The sequence below is a fragment of the Trematomus bernacchii genome, unplaced genomic scaffold (assembly GCF_902827165.1).
Source record: "Trematomus bernacchii unplaced genomic scaffold, fTreBer1.1, whole genome shotgun sequence".
Lineage (NCBI taxonomy): Eukaryota > Metazoa > Chordata > Actinopteri > Perciformes > Nototheniidae > Trematomus > Trematomus bernacchii.
This window is the reverse complement of record NW_022987564.1, coordinates 8,974,316-8,994,253: the sequence shown is the minus strand read 5'-3', so window position 1 is coordinate 8,994,253 and position 19,938 is coordinate 8,974,316. Positions and strand designations below refer to the sequence as shown.

At 43.6% G+C, this 19,938-nt stretch overlaps 1 protein-coding gene across 1 annotated transcript in view; it reads left to right on the top strand.

Moving 5' to 3' along the window:
• pag1 (phosphoprotein membrane anchor with glycosphingolipid microdomains 1) overlaps positions 1-19,938 on the top strand; it is a 51,286-nt gene that overhangs the window by 11,401 nt on the left and 19,947 nt on the right. The window lies entirely within an intron of this gene.

Genomic DNA, 19,938 nt, shown 5'->3' with positions numbered 1-19,938 from the left:
CAGTGATGTGGACCCAAGGAACCTGAAGCTTTTGACTCTCCACCGTAGTCCCATTGATGGCGATGGGGGCGTGTCCCTCTCCCTGATGCTTCCTGTAATCCACAATCAGCTCCTTTGTTTTGCTGATGTTGAGATGGAGGTTGTTATCCTGGCACCAAGATGTCAGGTTTTCGACCTCCTCTCTGTACGCCGTCTCGTCATCGTCTGTGATCTGGCCGATGACGGTCGTGTCATCAGCAAACTTCACGATGGTGTTGGAGCTGTGTGTGGCCACGCAGTCGTGGGTGAACAGGGAGTAGAGGAGAGGGCTGAGCACGCAGCCTTGAGGGGCACCGGTGTTGAGAATCAGGGTGGAGGATGTGATGTTTCCCACCCGCACTGCCTGGGGTCTGCCCGTCAAGAAGTTCAGGATCCCACAATGCTTTGTCATTTTGTTGTACCTCTTTCAATAAGGAACCAGCTAATCTGCCAACGATTGTCAAACAATGAAAGATCATTTAACTTCCCGTTTGTTTGTTTGTTCTCAGTGATCTCTTTGCCCACACTTTAACATGAAGGAAGTGATCAGGTTTGATTTCTATCTCTGTGTGATTGTTTTTGAAGCTCTTATCTGGCTGCTGCACAGGAAATGAGCATCCACTTTTATCCATTTTCCTCCAGAGAGTAGCCTTTAGCCTAATTGCAAACGACTGTTTACAGAAGGGACAGTATTTGGTAATGGAGTGTGTGTGTGTGTGTGTGTGTGTGTGTGTGTGTGTGTGTGTGTGTGTGTGTGGTGTGTGTGTGTGTGTGTGTGTGTGTGTGTGTGTGTGTGTGTGTGTGTGTGTGTGTGTGTGTGTGTGTGTGTGTGTGTGTGTGTGTGTGTGTGTGTGTGTGTGTGTGTGTGTGTGTGTGTGTGTGTGTGTGTGTGTGTGTGTGTGTGTGTGTGTGTGTGTGTGTGTGTGTGTGTGTGTGTGTGTGTGTGTGTGTGTGTGTGTGTGTGTGTGTGTGTGTGTGTGTGTGTGTGTGTGTGTGTGTGTGTGTGTGTGTGTGTGTGTCCTAATGCAACCATTTGCAACATTTCATTGTTGGAAAGCTTGAGAAGGATCCAATTATAGCCATTAGGGTTGTTTACAAATGTTGTGTTTTCTCTGAAATGACTGGATTGCTTACTAATATCCCCACGTCATCTAGGGATTTTACTCTCCTTCTCCTTGTGTTTCCCTCCCTCCATCCTCCTCCTCCTCTGTCGCTGCTGAGCTCTTTGAATAGGCTGCTTGTTTGCCTCGTCTGGCTGCTGGTAAATGCTTCAGTATCAAGGAGCAGACAATGGCAAAACCTAAAAGAAAGGGAGAGATACGCAGAGAGAGTGACAGACAGAGAATTTATCAGACAGAGTTTTGAATGAGTGAGTAAATAGAATTGGGGAAAAGATGTTGGAGCCAAGTGGAGGAACAAAGAGTCGATTGTCGAGGCGAGTTAGAGGCCTTTCTGTTCCTGGACAGTTGGTCCCTGATGTTTTTCTTAGATTCCCTCATGAAACGTTAAGGGATTGGGCACGTTCCCTAAAGTAAACAGTGTCCCTCTATGCTGCACATCGACAAAATGGTGCTATATTCCGTTTGATTTATTGGAGGACCCATTAAAAGGATCATTTTGACTTGAATGCAACCATTTTATTCAGGTCGCAACAAGTTATCATTGGTTAATAGAGGGATGTTAGTGAAGGCATACGCTAGAATGAATACCTATTTTCAAAGAATGCAAGAGAATGGTTTTATAGGGGAAGTAAGTGCTGGTGAAAAGACAGCATTTGACATTTGAGAACACTGACATCGTTTTAAAGAATAACGCGAAGCAGTTATATATATATATAAAGGGAAGACAACATGTTCATAAAGGGAAGCAGTTATCTATTTACACGGAAGAAAACATGTTTATATAGGGAAGATAATGTGTTCATACAGGGAAGAAAACATGTTTATAAAGGGAAGATAATGTGTTTATAAAGGGAAGCAAACATGTTCATACAGGGAAGCATATGTTTATATTCCTCAATTAAGAATGCAAATGTGTTTTGTTATCGGAACTGAAGTTAATGTATAATCACTAGTGTAGCAAATGCTCACCCAATAACCAGCCTTAAATACAGCAGAGTTAAACCCCTCAGTCAATCATTTTGATCATCATGTAAGTCATATTTTAAATAAAGACAAATTAAATATCATTAGAGGTCGTGTTGTGCTGTTAAACCACGACCGCATGCATCCACACCGAGCTTTGTCAAATGTTTATCTTATGCTTGTAGAATCTTCTTTATGACACAGCTCAGTGAGGTTGTGAAAAGTACACACTTGGCTCGGGGATTAGTTTGAAAAATGTCTACAAAGCTTAAATTGTGTTGCGGAAGCAGCACCTTTGCTTTAGAAGGAAGGAGTGGGAGTTTTGACACAAGAAAGAGGGAGGGAGGGAAAGATGAAAGTGGTTCACCTTCCAGCTTCTGCTAAAGGAAGTGAGGCCAAGGCCAGAGAGAGGGGGATAGTTTTTAAAAGAGAGAGTTGTGAGCTTGAAAAGAAAACGGCGCGACCCACCACAGCAGGGTGCCGCGGCTAACAGCGACATAAAAAGGTTTTGAACCGGAGCCAGGCCCCTGAGCTTTCTACGAAAAACTGAGGAGAGGAAACGATGGGAGGCGCAAAAAGGTTAAAGGAAATAGCAGAATGAAAGGGAGGGGAGAAGATGAAAAGAGCAGCGAGAAAGCACCAAGAGGCGAGGGAAATGGAAAATAGGAGAGTAAAAGACAAGATGAGAAAAAGTGGAACCCTGTGTAGTGAAGTGAAGAAAAGTGCTTTCCAGTCAGTGTCTTCTCTCACGTTGACAATTTAGCGTGAAGCAAGGAGAGACGACTAATCTTGGAGTCAGGGCTTTAACTCTCCGGGACATTTCCTTTCATAATCCGCTGTTTCAACAATCAACTATTCCTCCTTGTACTCGGGGCAGACGTGAAGCAGAAATTCAAACGTGAAGTAATCCTCCGAGAATGTGAGGGGATAACAGTTGAACTTTATTAAAGGCGCTACTTTTAGGTGCAGGTTTACACATACATGAATCCAGAGGAATGAAGGAATGTGAGGATGGAGAGGAGGATGGGAAACGGGAGGAGGAGGAATTTGGGAAAATGAGCCAATAGCAAATGGATCTCAGACAGACTATAAGTGACAGCAGGAAATCCAAGTTGTTATCAGACCTGCTCGATGCTGGTTCACTAGACATAACAATCTTTTCCAATGTTTTCCAATGTTTCCTTGTAAAATGTCTCAAAATGGTTTTATAAATGATATCATACCATTCATGTTCCCCTGAGGCTGAACTGTAAAAACTCTGGTCTTTCCATGGATTTTGAAAAAGTACTTCATCATGTCAACTTATACATTTCTCCAAAGCTTTTGTTTATCACTAAATACTATTTAGAAAATGTTATCATGCCAAATTACCAAACTTAGATGGTAGACATGAAATTACAGCTGCTAAACATGTAAGCAGTTTTTCTTGTGGGCACTTAGCAGCATTTAGCAAGAAGCATTGCTATGGTAACTGTTCAAATGCTAATGCTGCAACCATGTTATTATGTTCATGATAGATTAATTTGCAGGTCATTTCTTGATAACATGTCGAAAACCCAGATATATTTAATATCAAATCTCACATTTGAGAAGCAGAAATCCAAACCAAAGTAGTTTCTCATCTTCTGTCAGTCAATCTATTGATTAATAAACCCTTTCAAATATATGACTTGCACTTAAATGTATACTGAAGATTATCATGGTTCATTTGGACCAAAAAGGATTTAAACATAACCTGAATCCATGCCTACAAGTGTTGCTGTTTGTACGAGTTTGAATTTCTTTTCTTCTCTGCATTGATGCTCTGTTTCGAATAAATGTTCAGAGAGTTGTTTTTCTCTCAAGTTGTCAGAAGCAATAAAACACGCTCTGATGAAGCCTGTTTTTATGTCTAAATAAAAACAACCCTATTCATTCCTCTTGTGTCTGTTTCATAGGAAAGACAAAATCAGTGCGCAGTGTTTGCTGCAGTGCTGAGGCAGGGCGACGCAGGCTGGGGGAATTCCACAGCAGCACCTCACTGTATTCATCAGTTTCCTCTTCTCCCATCCCTCCCCACAAACACTTTCCCCTCTCCTTGTTATGATGCACACACATACCCTGACTCGTGGCAATAAACACACGCGGTCGTAAAGCATTAAATTAAAAGCGTGACTCAGAGTATCAAATGAGGCTGGGGGGGGGGATTAGCTTCTTTTCAACCATGTTATGAAGGTTATTTTTAGGCTCCTCTCAGCCACACAATGCCTCGTGAAAATAATAAAACAAAGCTTATAGGGTTTGGCTTTTGAATACAGATCTCTGGCTCTGTGCCCTTTAGTTTTCAGCTCTCCTTCCAGTAAATGTAGCTTTTTTAGCAGTTTAACATGATGTAAAAAGGGGATTCTCATGATGTATACACAGCATCAAAACAGATTATTTAAACTTAATCTGTTTTCTGGTGTCAGTCTCAGTTTTACACACACATAGACCATCCCCTTTCCCCTCCAAATGTAAAAGAAACCCTGCTTTTGTGCACGTACACACAGGACTCGGTGTTGGCCCTCAGCCTTTGCAGTAACTAATCACTCGGACAGCGTGTCCGTGCCCTCTCATTAAGCATGCTGTACGCTGAAAGAAACACCCCTAATGACTCTGCATTGCCTGTTCCACACACAATAGTCTCAGAATTAACGCTATAATCGCTAGCTTGAGCAACATAAACTCTACAGGCGGACGATGACACCCCTGCGTGGCAGATTTGCAGAGATGTGGTGGGAAACTTCTGGAGATTTCCAACACAAAGCAGTGGGTTAATGTGTGTGATTCTGTATTGAATCAGTAAACAGAAGCTATGCAGAGATTGCAACCTAAAGCCCCCTGTGGTGTTTTTCCAGCAATATCATCACTGTTCCAGAAACTTCACATCCCGTTTGATCTGATGTCTGCACCGCCGGTTCACTCCGAGCTTTTTTTACCACTTCTTTTTTTCTGCCTTGTCATCTTGCATCCATTGATGGCTGTAAGTTAGCATATAGCGCGCTCATCTCTTCCAGCAGAGTTATCCCGCTTGTGCTTCACCAACTTGACATTTTCAGCCGAGCACGCACAGATTCAGTCAACAAGAATTTGCAGGAAAGCACATCACAGTTCTGTTGAATCCAAGTCACTTTGTGTACGCTGCCTGTAACACTACTTCTCCTTCTGTGGAGTTCTCCATGAATATTGGGGTGCGGTTGAATTGATTCACTCACCTCAACACGTCCACAGAAGTGTGCTACTACTTTGTTGCTCTTCGTGCTCTGTCTTTTGGCTTGTATTTGTCGAATGGCTCGCAACATCTTTCTGAATTGTTAGCTGGTGATGAATTGCATGGATAGTGTAACAGCATCGATTTCCTTTTTCTCAATGCGACGTAGCATATTGGCTTTCCAGTAACTCAATCACTTAGATAATAGCATAGAGGAAAAGAGTGTTTGTCTTCGTATGAATACAAGTGTTTACAGGGTTGTACTGACGTTGCCCTCATTCTTACATTTATTCTTTTGTGTGCAAGGACTGCACGAAATTTGCAAAGCATTACATTGCAAGATTTCTGTTTTATGGGATAAACTGTATATTGCCATGTCAAAAATACAGGGATTCTTAGTATTGAGTAGCAAAAAGGTTGTTGCATGACATGTTAGAGTTGACTTTGCACCTCCTGCATTGTCACTTGCATATGCGAACATGGCGTTTTCAAAGCTAAGAAAATATATCATGAGGCAATAGCGAAGGTATGATAGCCTTATTGTACCTCCATAAATATATGTATTTGTCCATGCATGTCTGTTTGTGTGCACATAACTAAGAGCTCAGCATTATCAGCCTCCTGGGAACAAGCAAATGGAGAACCACTGAGTTCTGTTCTGTCTGTGCATCGTCACGGCCCTGTCGCCCTGGGTTACAGGGTTTGCTAGAGGAAGGACGGGCCGACTGGCATCACCAAAGTGCTCAGTATGTGGGCGCTCTGTATCCTGATTCCCTCAGCATCCCCCCTTTCATGAAGCCTGGTGTACTTTAATGAATATATAGGCAGAGACTTCTTTCAGGAGATTTATAGAAACAAGTCTCATGCCCCATGATTTGGGAATAAGGAAGCAAAGTTTGTGTGCTTGTGAAAATGTGTCTGTTAATAAAACTGCTGCATAAGCAGGGTGTGTTCTGTCCTCGCAAACAGGAAGCAAGCACCCTTTTTCATCTTCCTCCTCGCACACACACACAGGGATTTTTATTCTGTCACAATTAGTAGATAGTACGTTATGAATGGCCTTGTTTGTTTTCAATTATCGAGTCGTCATGGTGATGAATGCATGTTTGTGCTCTAAAGTCGATTAAATCCTTTTAATAGAATTTCATTTATTATGACTATTGCATAAATAATCACGATGCGCCTTTGGGATGTGTGTGTGTGTGTGTGTGTGTGTGTGTGTCAGAAAGAGAGGAAAGGAGTGGAGGCGCCAACAAAGAGGATGTGTCTGGCAGCTGTGTCATTTCGCAGAGTAAAGGATTATGGGAGAATTACAACAAATGCGCGGGAGGACCCGACACACACACACACACACACAGCTCTCCCTTTACATAGTGTGTGTGTTTTTGTGTGTTAAAGAGTGAGTGAGACTCTGTGTACTGTATGGAAATCGCTCAGTTCCTGCCAGTGACTCGCTTCTGTTGCATTCCCAGCAGCCGGTACCACTTTAGTCACAGTCTAGCTGCCACTTCCTGCAAATGCACACACTGACAGGAAGTCATATCTCACCAAATGTATGCAGACAAACTTTTTGAGTAAACTCCATCCAACTAATATTGTTATCTAAAACCGCAGCGTGTTTAGTGACAAGTTTGTAAAGGGTTAATATGGGGTTCAAGCCTATAATGACTTAAGGGTTACTGGACCTTTAGTATACAATCATTATAAGATTAGTAGTAGATATTGACGGTGACTTCTAACCGTCACAACAACCCATTCAGCTCTTTTTGTTTCCATCTCACTGACAACATGATTGCAGCATATTAGTTGTTGACATAAGGCCAAACACACACCCCAGACACACTCCATTGAAGTACAAATCTAACCAGTCATCAGGGATAATCGACCTGTAATGCGTCTGTCATTTCTTTGTGTGAATGTGTCAACTCGTATGCGCTCTTACGACACACTTCAAGGTTGTTTTAAATCCAGCGAGGCGTCCCTGAGTGGTTCTGAGGGCACCGTTATGCTTTGGCATCTGTACAGCCTATTATTAGGACACGCTGCTTTAGTGCGACACGGCCCTCCGAGCGATAACAAGACCTGGGGAGGGTGTCCGAGCCCCGAACATCAGGAGGGAGGGATGTTAACAAGCATTTCTTTATCATCGGGTGTCGGTCATACAACACACACTCTGGCACCGTTTACACTCTCTCACACAGTTGCATGAATCGGTTGTGGAGGGACAAAGCGATCAATGTTTGTAGGGCTACAACCAAATTAATAAATTATTAATTTGCTCCTCGGATTAATAATTTAGTTCATGGACAGTCTAACATAATAACAGATGTTCACCATGAGTCATCAAAGCCATAAGTGATGCTTTCAAATCACATTTTGTCTGACAGCTAAATGGTTGTCAATAAATAATGATACTAAGACGGCAAATCGTCACATTTGAAGAGCTGTTTTTAACAAATGTTGGTATACGTGGAGTAGTTTGTAGTGTTTAGCGGGTCATTACAAGACCAATGGCCATTATAAAATAGAGTTATCAGTCAGAACAAGTGGCACTTTTAAGCCCAGACAATAATTCGATATACGTTTGTATTGTACACAAACAAATTAAGAGCATGTAAACGGGTAATTGGCCTACACGTCCAAATCGATCTCTCTGTGTTTTAGTACCATGAAGAATACTGTACGACTGAATCCTGGCAGCCCTGTCAGCAGTTCCTCTTTATGGGTCAGTTCACTAATGAACACCATGTGGGTAGCGGGTGTGAGTCCAGGTTGTAACATATGTCCCATATCACACCTTTTACACACTTCCTGTCCTTGCTTTTGCGCCTCATTTAAAAGAAAAATCTATGTAATTCTCTACTCAACAAATCCCATAATCAGGCTATGGAGATCATTATTGAATCATCATGGCTCATCAGCTCGAGACGTTGATAAAGTTGAGTCACTGAGTTGGATAATAAGCACCTCTTTGTTTAGTTTGAACTGTCGAGAATCTAACACCAATTATTTAAGGTCAATAATGTTCTATTACAGTTTATAGAGTTTTATATTTGTCCCCCAAAGGTGCATATATATTTTTTCAGGGGTCTTAATTGAGTCTCCCAGCAGCTTGTTGTGCCTCAGCAGTCCATTCACGTCTTCTTCTACTTCACTTCCACTCTATCTCCCTCATTTCCTCAAGCAAACTTAGAGGATAAGGTGGGGGCCTTTTGGACTCACTCCCAACATCCGGTACAACTTTCTTCACCCTAACGTGTCTTCACATGAAAGGGAAAGGCCTCTCAGCTCGGCTCTTTGACTGTTGCAGTCTGGTCAGATTTAATGGGCCCTCATAACCATACAGGGAAACATAAAGCCATTACAACAGCCATAAGATGAATTATATTATCACATCAACTGTCCTTTCCTTTTAATGAAGGAAGTTAGAGGATCGATGGGGAAGGTGCTTTTGAAGCCAAGTTGTATTTTATAGACAGGAAAGGTAGTTAGAAATGATCAAATGAACCTCCTAAAAAGCTTCAGTTCTGATATATATTCTTTCCAGATATACTCCTATTTTAGATTCCTGAGGAAGCCACTTGTATTTCCACCTTAAATCCACTATAATATGTTACAATTACTTTCACTATAGCTATCAAGAAATAGTGTGATCTTGTGTGGCTTTTATATTCTATTAGACGTGCCTTTCCTTTCACCCTTGAGGTTTTTGAAAACAAATCAGCATCTTCATGGCCAATCTTTGCAAAGAAAACACCCTGTTAAGCGTGGACTTGAAAGGCTAAATGCATTTTTCACTCCCTTCTAAAAAAAGAACTTCAAACAATAAGAATCCTTTCAAAGGCAGACGACTTCAAACTCCTCGGGGGCTTTATTTGTGGAAGTTGTGGCTACTTTCGCCACAGGAACATGGGGTGCAACCAGCAGTTTATTAGATGCCTGTCAGCAGAACAATAGCATGCTAGCTAGCCACACGCAGGAGGAAGGCTAACTCTACGAAGCTAAGCAGCAAGACTAACTACAAGACAAGACCAGGAGAAGCCAAAACACAGGAAATTAGCTTCTGTTTACTTTTACTTGTCTAGACGTGCTCTTACTAATGAAGTGCAAAGAGCCCCTTGTGGATTTCAGAAGCCCCTTGTGGATTTCAGATTCCAAAGAAAGAGCCTTCAAGGTTACCACTGGGTGTTTTGCTGCTTCTCAAATGAGGCAGAGTTTGACCCATTTGTGGCCCCCAGGACAGAACGCTGCAGTGTTAGCCATACAGTAATCCCCCAGCGACCCAGAAAGTCATTTCCAGAGCAGCTGGTTATGTGGGCCAGAGGCCTAATAACAAAACAATGGCGTCCTATGGCTGAGAAAGTGTTAAAGACAGCAGGGGTTTGGCAACTTAATGTGCATTATTAAAACCCCCATGTAAAATGAATGCCACTGACCACCCCACTACCCCAAAGCTTAGCTCTGCTACAAGTGATTTAAGTTGTTTAAAAGCAGCTGCAATGCATCATGGGTACGTGACATACACATATACACATATTGAGGATTGTAGAAATTGGGGTGTGTGTGACCCAGAGGGTTTTAAATAAATGGAGAAGGACTAATGTCATTTATCTGAGCCATACATAGGATTAAGATAGTATTGTGTTTGGGCGTGTATGCGTGCGCTCACAGGGATAATAAGAATAATACTGTCTGACTTTTTCATTAAATCTTACTACCCTTGGTTTAGCTTGAGGCGCTTATGTCACCAGTACGGTTGAGTGCAGCTGCATCAGTTTACTCAGAATTCTGTTACATTTCGGGACGTTTCGTACAAAACAAAAGGCTGAAAGTTGACAGATTTCCCAGCATGCAGCAGCATTACTGTAGCCTCTCATTTGGGCTTTTTTTGAGGACAGTCTGAGGACAGAGAGGGTCAACCAAGAGGACATTCCCAACAAACTGTGCTGTTCTCTGGGGCATCTTTTTCCAGATGAGGTTGTCATCTCACGGCCTCTGATTAAGTGTGTGTGTGTGTGTGTGTGTGTGTGTGTGTGTGTGTGTGTGTGTGTGTGTGTGTGTGTGTGTGTGTGTGTGTGTGTGTGTGTGTGTGTGTGTGTGTGTGTGTGTGTGTGTGTGTGTGTGTGTGTGTGTGTGTGTGTGTGTGTGTGTGTGTGTGTGTGTGTGTGTGTGTGTGTGTGTGTGTGTGTGTGTGTGTGTGTGTGTGTGTGTGTGTGTGTGTGTGTGTGTGTGTGTGTGTGTGTGTGTGTGTGTGTGTGTGTGTGTGTGTGTGTGTGTGTGTGTGTGTGTGTGTGTGTGTGTGTGTGTGTGTGTGTGTGGCCTGTTTACATTCCACTGATTCCTCAAGGGAATCCCGCTCTCTATCCTCTGTTCCCTAGCTTATATGCCTCAGAAATGTGTGTGTGTGTGTTTAGGATATTTTTAGACTTCTCACTGGAGTACAATTGGCAACTGTCCTCACACCAGAGCTTGCCCCCAGAAGAACTTCACTCCCTTACAAACAAACACATCCTGGTGGACTCTCTAACCTTGACCGTGCTCCTGTTGGAATTGAAAGTGGGAGTGGAATGCTCCTGTGTACGGTATGCCCCTGAATGCATCATCCTGTGGCCCCCTAGCACTGCATCCTGAGTACCTAAACATTTTCATAACTAAGCCCTCCAATGGACATTTCTAGGAAACATTTTGGTTGGAGGAAATGAGGGGATTGCACATGTCATTTGTGTGCCCAAGCAGCTTAGTGACAAAGTCAGCAATCTTTTCTCTGGCTCTGTTCACACAATTAATTCCTCCTCAAGAGATGATGTCATGCGTCTTGCGGTGTCCGATGGTGGTAAACTGGTTGCTAATCTGCAGAAGCAACAGTCACACAAAGTTGAGCTGGGGTTTGTGCTCTTTTAAAAAGATTATCCTCATTATAGTTTTGTTGGATAGTTAACAGCAGAGAAAAGTCAGCAGGAGAGCTGATAAGAGATGGTGACATTGTACAACATCAGGAGGTTGTTTTGTTCACTCGGCATCTATTTAAAGACACCATGTCCGTTTCCCTTTGAGAAATATTTGCCGATACTCTGTGCAACATCCTGTCTGCTCCGATAGCCACGATAATTGATATTGCACTGATAGACCTTCAGGAAGTCCTTAAGTAACAGAGCCATAAAGACAAGTCATTATCACTATAACATGATGTCATATGTTGCATTAAACATCTCACCCTTGGTGATCTGAACAGGAAAAATCCCCATCACCAGCACCAGAGAGGTCAGAGCGTGGTGGAGTGTGTGTGTGTGTTGTGCAGTTTGTGTTAAGTATCCAGGGCTTTGCTAATGGCCTGATATGAGTTTGCAGTCAGGCACATTGAGAGGTAATTTACCAATGTTGGAACATAATGGCTCTTGATTTTCGATGGGCACTGTGGAAGAGTGTGTTAGGTTAGAGATCAGATGTGTGTGTGTGTGTGTGTGTGCCCGAATGATGGTGTACAAGCGGGTAAAGGAAAACAAATTAAAGGCAAGTATATGGCTAAAGCTATGTCCCTTATAGATAAAACAACAAATTGACTTTTAGATCACCGCCCCCCCAAAACCGATTACACCGTACACAATGCACACCAAACATTAATACTTGTTCCACGTTCCGTTCTATGTTAACATTGTTGCTTTTATTGCTTTTAAATTGTCTATTGTTTTATGGTGTGTGAGCTGTGCTGTGTGATTTATTTGTATGTTTTTGTTATTTGACTGTACAGCACTTTGGTCTGGAGGTTTTAAAGTGCTTTATAAATAAAGCTGTATTGTATTGTATCCTTAATTATAGCCTTCGCAAGAAAAGTTGTGAATAATCAACCAACAAAATAAAACAATGAGTCCAACATTATGAAAGTTTGCTGTTGAAAATGTTTTTCAGTGACCCGACCTATCCAGGCTGTGATTGATTAGATGACATAGTGATATTGATCACGGTCGACTTTATGAAAAGTTGCATATGTGCGGAATGGGAGGTTATGATGCAGACTGCCACAAAGTCAAGTGGACCAACTACACAACTCTATCTTGCTAGCTAAATCGGCCCACAGAGCAACCGGTGCCCATGTTAACGGTTTTATTAAGTAACAAAAACAACAAGATTTCAAGTCATATATTGATGAAGGCCTCTGGGACTTGTGTTGCCATGGCCACAATAATATCACTTGTTGAAGGTTAGAGGACGTTCCTCCTGGTCATCAGCGCTCTCCTGTGTCAAAGATGAATGTTCAACTGACCCATCCTCCTCTCTTTGTGTCTGTACTCCCTTTACCTTTTCCTCCTCTGTTTCTCTCTGTGAATAATATCAGTGTCACCCCACACATCTCACCACATTACCCACTCTCTGTGTCAAAATGGATTTGCCTCTGGCCACATGAGCTTCCTTAAAGGTGTCAGAGTGTGAAGGTGTCTCAGTTGCATTTTCCTCTCTGCTGCCGCCTTCTTTCTCCCTCCATTTCTCTCTCATGCTGATTGTCTGATGCCTGCTAATTGGTTCATTTCTATTCGGATGAGTCTGTGCACGTGCATGTCCATTTCTCGCCGCATTTGTGTGCCTAAACTCCCGAGTGTGCGTGCGTAAATAATAGCGTACGTGTGTGTGTGTGACTGACAGCAGATTTTCCGCCACCAGCAGGCGTTCTGTTTGCTGCTCTGTTGCACATTCAGTTGGTTCATTTGGTTTTCAGCACTCCCGTGGGACACACTGAGCCGCCCCCATTAACTGATTTAAGAAGGGCTGTGGCAGCCACCGAGCTTTGTAAATAAATATTCTACAGTGTTATATATCTATTATACATGATTTGGCCTTCTAGTTCATGTCACTGTTGAATATAGCAAGCAGTTTTTAGAAAGGGGAAAATATTATGCAGTTTGTGTCTCTGGTAGTGATTTAACGAGACATCTGCAGTGCGTGTTTGTTGCATCGCTAATGACAACAGGTGATAGGTGTGGTTGATAGTGGAGCATGCCTTCTTTGAGTGTGAGCTGGAATTTTCAATGACTCACATGCTTGCATTCTTGCTGAGAGTTACATGGGAAGATTAATACCGTTTTTGTGTCTACTGTATGCACTAAATATGAATCTACTACCAGCAGCCGGTTAGCTAAGCTTAAAGATTAAAACAATAGGACAGCTCAAGGTTCAAGGTTCAAGGTTCTTTATTGTCAATCTGACATAGCTACAGAGTAATTATGTAGTTGAAAATCTTATGTCACAGGCTTCTCCAACAATGCAACACAATAACATAATAACAATAAGAGCAAGAGCAATACAAAAAGAATAATAGTTCTAAAATAAAATAAAGTGATGATGTGGAATAGTGCAGTACGAGTCTATATACAAGTTATTGGAATGATATATATATATTAGGTATTAGATACATACTACTGAGTAGCAGATGAATGTTTGAAGTTGTTTCAACAGTTCAATTGTTTAACAGTCTCACTGCCCGCGGGAAGAAACTGTCTCCGAATCTTCTTGTCCTTGCCAGGATGCTGCGGTACCGTCTGCCAGACGGCAACAGAAAGAACAGTTTGTGGCTGGGGTGATGGGGGTCTTTGATAATCCGTAGTGATTTCTTCCTGAGCCGCTGGGAGTAAAGGTCCTCCATCTATGGCAGCTCCGTCCTGGTGATGTGCTGTGCAGTTTTCACCACCCTCTGTAAAGCCTTACGATCGAGGTCGGTGCAGCTGCCGTACTAGGCCGTCATGCTGCCAGTCAGGATACTCTCGATCGTGCACCTCTAGAAGTTGCAGAGTATCCTGGAGTCCATTTTGAACCTCCTCAACCTGCGGAGGAAGAAGAGCCGCTGTCGGGCTTTCTTGGTGATGGTGGTGGTGTGAAGAGACCATGTCAGGTCCTCAGTTATGTGGACCCCAAGGAACCTGAAGCTTTTGACTCTCTCCACCGTAGTCCCATTGATGGCGATGGGGGCGTGTCCCTCTCCCTGCTGCTTCCTGTAATCCACAATCAGCTCCTTTGTTTTGCTGATGTTGAGATGGAGGTTGTTATCCTGGCACCAAGATGTCAGGTTTTCGACCTCCTCTCTGTACGCCGTCTCGTCATCGTCTGTGATCTGGCCGATGACGGTCGTGTCATCAGCAAACTTCACGATGGTGTTGGAGCTGTGTGTGGCCACGCAGTCGTGGGTGAACAGGGAGTAGAGGAGAGGGCTGAGCACGCAGCCTTGAGGGGCACCGGTGTTGAGAATCAGGGTGGAGGATGTGATGTTTCCCACCCGCACTGCCTGGGGTCTGCCCGTCAGGAAGTTCAGGATACACACATTACAGCTAGTCTGTAATGTGTCTAAAAGTAGCAAAGTCAAACTACCAGCAACTCTAAAGCTCACTAGTTAACACATTATATCATTATTATAAAGGGTAAATGTCACATGTTGTGTTTTTATAGGTGTCTGTGCTTGCCTTGTCCTGGCATGTCGTAGTGACTTTGTAAAGTCTTAACCTGGCAACCTGATAGTGCTGACAATAATCCAGGAAGTCACTGTGCCCGGCCATAAATAATCCAAAAAACCCAATTTAGATATAATGTGTTGATTAATGAGCTACAAGTGCTATTATGCCTTATTAAATCCCAATACGTTGAACTATTCCTTTAAAACGGTAACAAAATCAACAACTTGTGTACATTGTCTCCAAATACAGTGCTGTTTTTATTCCTCCACTCTGACCCTGGAGTGCCTCTTCTCCGCTGAACGCCCTTTCTACTTACTGCCATAGAATAAGCTCCGGCTTGTGAAATGAGAAATCAAATTGAATTGTGAGAAAGGTGGAGGCAGAGCCGTATCTACCTCTTGCAATCTACTGGAGTTGCTCAGGCGTGCGCTGGACGGATTAAACCAGAAATCTGAAGATTGCTGTCTGAAGGTTGCCATGTCTTGCAACAACCTCCCCCCTCCTTCTTGCTCTAAGAGAGGTTGCCATGTAAGTTTGGCTGCAAACCCCCACGACCACGCCAAACGTCCACCCCACCCCCAGCTACTGGACGGGGTGGACGTTGCAGGCTTCCATATTTTACCATATCTTTATGAGGTGGCAGACATGTTGAATATGTTACGGTGTGGAGAGGGACAAGACTCTGAAGGGACTGAGAGCAGGTTTTAGGGCATGGAGAGAGAGGAAGAGAGGGAACATAGTGACAGATTAGATGGCTAAGAAGAGAAAAAGGAGAAGAACAGAGATACAATTTAAGGAAAAATACTAAATAGATGACAAAACTAGAGGAAACTGGGAGTGAAATGTGAGGGGAAGAAGTACATCAACCATGTAACATAGTGAGGAAGATGCTCAGTATGTGTGTGATATTAAACCATCCCAGCCAGTAGGAGTATTTGTCTGAAAGATGGCTCTCGCTGAAAGGTCAGAAGCCTCATCAGCACGCCTCAGCCTCCATCCACTCCTTCACTTTTTCATCTATCCTCTCTCCTTAACCCCTCCTCAGAATAACACACACAAGAGCAAAACCAGACTTGTGTTCCCTCTCAAGCACGGCCATGATGTGATATGGTGCGACTTTAAAGAGGGTACAAAGGGATTCGGACCCCCCGCCACTCGCCCCGTCTGGGTCGTCTAATAAAGCCACCCCTGCTGTGGTTAGAGCCTTGTAAAGACGGATCACATTTCCATTTGAGTTGCTCATCTGCACACACGCACGCACACACACACACACACCTCTATCAATTCCGCCTGTTGCCCTGTGCCTTTTGTCCAAAAGGCTGGTGTAACAGGAAGAGATAAATGAAGTGCTGTGCAGCAATTTCCAGAGCAGCGGTGATGCTGCGCAGCCTCCACAGCTCAGGGGTGTGTCTTTTTCTCTAAATGATTATGTTGTTTATGTTTATTGGTGCATGTTTGCAAGAACAAGATCAAGCGTCTCCAGACATCTGTTGCATTACATTAACAGCTTTTAGTATGAATTACCTTGCACATACACACAACATCCTTCATCCTCTTCCATCCACCCTGATAATCCCTTTATCTTGACAGATATTCAACACAGAAAGGCCAAAGCCACCGAATAATGATGTGGTCATATCTACTCCCCTTTCACTCTAATAATCTTCATCTCAAGGTGACAATGAAATGGTGTGTGTGTGTGTGTGTGTGTGTGTGTGTGTGTGTGTGTGTGTGTGTGTGTGTGTGGTGTGTGTGTGTGTGTGTGTGTGTGTGTGTGTGTGTGTGTGTGTGTGTGTGTGTGTGTGTAGTGTGTGGTGTGTGTGTGTGTGTGTGTGTGTGTGTGTGTGTGTGTGTGTGTGTGGTGTGTGTGTGTGTGTGTGTGTGTGTGTGTGTGTGTGTGCTGTGTGTGTGTGTGTGTTGTGTGTGTGTGTGTGTTGGTGTGTGTGTGGTGTGTGTGTGTGTGTGTGTGTGTGTGTGTGTGTGTGTGTGTGTGTGTGTGTGTGTGTGTGCGCGCGCGCGCATTTGTTAGTACTTTCTTTTAAGATAATAGGTCCGTCTCTTTTTAAGTTCAGTATCAATTTAGCTGGAGAGCAGGAGTCAAAATGACGCACTGACAAACAAACGCACACATGCTCAGACACACAATCTGACACACACACGCACACGCACACACACACACACCTTTGTTAGCCCGCTCACTTGCAGCCTTGTCCATGCTCTTCATCCTCAAATTCCCAGAGTTCAACAGTTCAAACACTTCAAAGTGTTTGCAGAGAAGGTCACCTACAAAGCATGTGACAAACCCTGAAATCAGTACCACAATCCATCTCTTTTTTTCACGCCCCGCGCTTCTATTTACATATTCGGATGACATGCCTAGCTGGTTTGTTAGGCCCCGGCTCCAAGGGAACGCATACGGAACATTTTTCTAGCGAACAATTACTGAGGTCTGCTTTGTTTCAGCATTTTATTATTAGCCGAGCAGCAACCGCCGTCATAAAGCTAATCATTTTGAGATTGCTGTAGTGAGGGGGGTAAAAGTGCTATGTCAGGATGTGGTGAATAACTAAATGTCTTGTGTGGGATTTGAGTTTGTTATATTTCAATTTTGCAGATGTTTGCTTGCTAAGCAACCGTTTTTGCTTGTCAAATCAAGAGGGCAGTCGTGGTTTTGGGAGTTGCAGACACTCGTGTTTTTACTGATGGGTGAAGCTCTTAACACCCACAGTACTTCCTGTTCTTGAGGAGGGTCTGTGAAATAGAGTTGAAATTGAAAGATTTGTCATGTGTAAGGAAGACGCCACTAAGCTAGCATGAGAAAGCCATTTTTCACGAAAGAGAGAAAGAAGAGGGAAGGAGGAACTGAAATCGAAAGGCTTTAAGTGTGTGTGGCTGAGAGAGTGAGTATTCTCTCTGCAGAGTGTGTCAGCGCCTCACACAGTCACACACTGTTGAGCTTAGTTGAACAAACGCTCACAGAATCAGGTCCAAATGATTTAAATGCAGAGCAACAGCCTTGGGCATGGACAAAAAAGAGAGGGTAGATAAAGCAGGAAAAAGAGGGGGGAAATGGCAATTCATACCACACATATATACATTTTTTAAACAGAGTTACCATCCTTTATTTGTCACGAAATATCCTGATATTCAGAGCTTCGGATTTTACAAACTGTTGTTGGAGAAGCAATTGCTGGAGGCGGTAGAGCAGCTGAGTTGAAGCCTTGTGTGCATCCAATTTGAATACAGTAGTTTCTGGTTCAGTAGCGTTTCTGTGCGGAAAAACATCTGCAGGCAACCCAAGGCTTCACGGCCATCAGTGTCCTCGACATCAGGGGACGGAAGACGGGACATGTTTCTTTTCCCATGGGGCCGTGTGACATTAACTGGAGGCAGATTTCACACACACACACACACACACACACACACACACACACACACACTTGTTTAGACCAACCCACAGACCCTCAGTGGACAGTGATTGGTCTGCGAGGTCAGGACAGGACAGAGACATGTTTAAGGAGAAGAGAGCTTAAATGTTAAGGACATAAGACACATGTTTCTGTTTCTGAGGCTTTGCAGCTGGGAAAGGATTCAGGAAAAGAGAAGGTTGAATTCTTCGGTGAACCACGAGACCACCATGCCGTCCTTTGAAATTTCTGAATGACTTATCACAGCGGCTGGACTGGAGGATAGAGTTCACCAACCGAATGTTTTGATATGCGTGCGAGAAAAGGAAAAGGAAAACACAACCACATGTTAAAGAATGAAGCAGCTGTTGGATCTCTCTGAATGTCTTTCAATTATGAAAAACTTCAAAAAAGGGATTCTTCTCGGCGGGAAAATGCTTCATATTTCTTTATAACAGGTCCCCAGATGGAGATCAATATAAATGCTTGCAGCTGCTAACAAATATAGCTCCTGTCTGTTGCAATAGAGAGGAGCCCATCCTGCAACTGGATGAAGATAAAAACACACATCTCTGTGACACAAGAGAGGGAGGGAGGGAACTAAGCGGCTTGCTGAATTATGCAGTTTCAATTTCCCCATTTAGGGAGGATGGATCAATTTCTCACGCTAAAACCATTTAACCCTTAGGATGGGCAGCGTTGCCGTGGCAACACAAATGATGTCCCTTGATCAGAGGCACCTGTTTTCCTGCTCGCAACAAGCTCCCAGACACACGAGTACACACATGCAGACACAGACAGTGATTAGTAAATTAGACACACAATGCTCGGCCTCGGGCTTCACACACACACACACGCACACACAGACAGATTTATGAACTGAAACTTGTGGGTTTCTTTATTTGTAACAAGGCACTCAGATGAGCAGATATGGCCGTGCCTCTGGATGTTTTTGTGTGCACGGATGTGTGTGTGTGATTGTATTGTATTGTCTCAGTCAGGGCAGGGTCCCTCTTGCACTGCAGCCTGTGGGAAGCTATATTTCATCAAGGGGGGGTGTGTGTGTGTGGTGTGTGTGTGTGTGTGTGTGTGTGTGTGTGTGTGTGTGTGTGTGTGTGTGTGTGTGTGTGTGTGTGTGTGTGTGTAGTGTGTGTGTGGTGTGTGTGTGTGTGTGTGTGTGTGTGTGTGTAGTGTGTGTGTGTGTGTAGTGTGGTGTGTGTGTTGTGTGTGTGTGTGTGTGTGTGTGTGGTGTGTGTGTGTGTGTGTGTGTGTGTGTGTGTGTGTGTGTGTGTGTGTGTGTGTGTGTGTGTGTGTGTGTGTGTGGTGTTTCCCCTGTGTCCCTCTCCTTCTTCATTGTTGTCTGTTTTTATTTGGTTGCTTTATGTTTTCTGAACATCTTCATGACCCCCCCCCCCACCCCCCTCTCTCTTTATCTCCCGTTCTCTCCTCTCTCTTGGCAACAGTCCCCCTATCCTTCTTCTCCCCTCCCCCATTTCTCCAACCCCCATCATCCAAATGGCCCTCCGGTCTAGGACACAAGATGGTCAGTGGTGTGTCTATTATGTGATGCATCCATGTAGATTGTTTTCATAATGACCAACGCAAAACCCCCACAAGCCATTTTTCAAGGACTGTTTGTGCATTGAATTTGATTTGTCTTTATTCATAGGGATTTGTTATACGAAGAAGTTGTTTTTCTGCTTTAATGGGTTGGAAAGACCTTGCAGGGTTCTGTGTTGTTGTTTGTGTTCACAAGGTCTGTT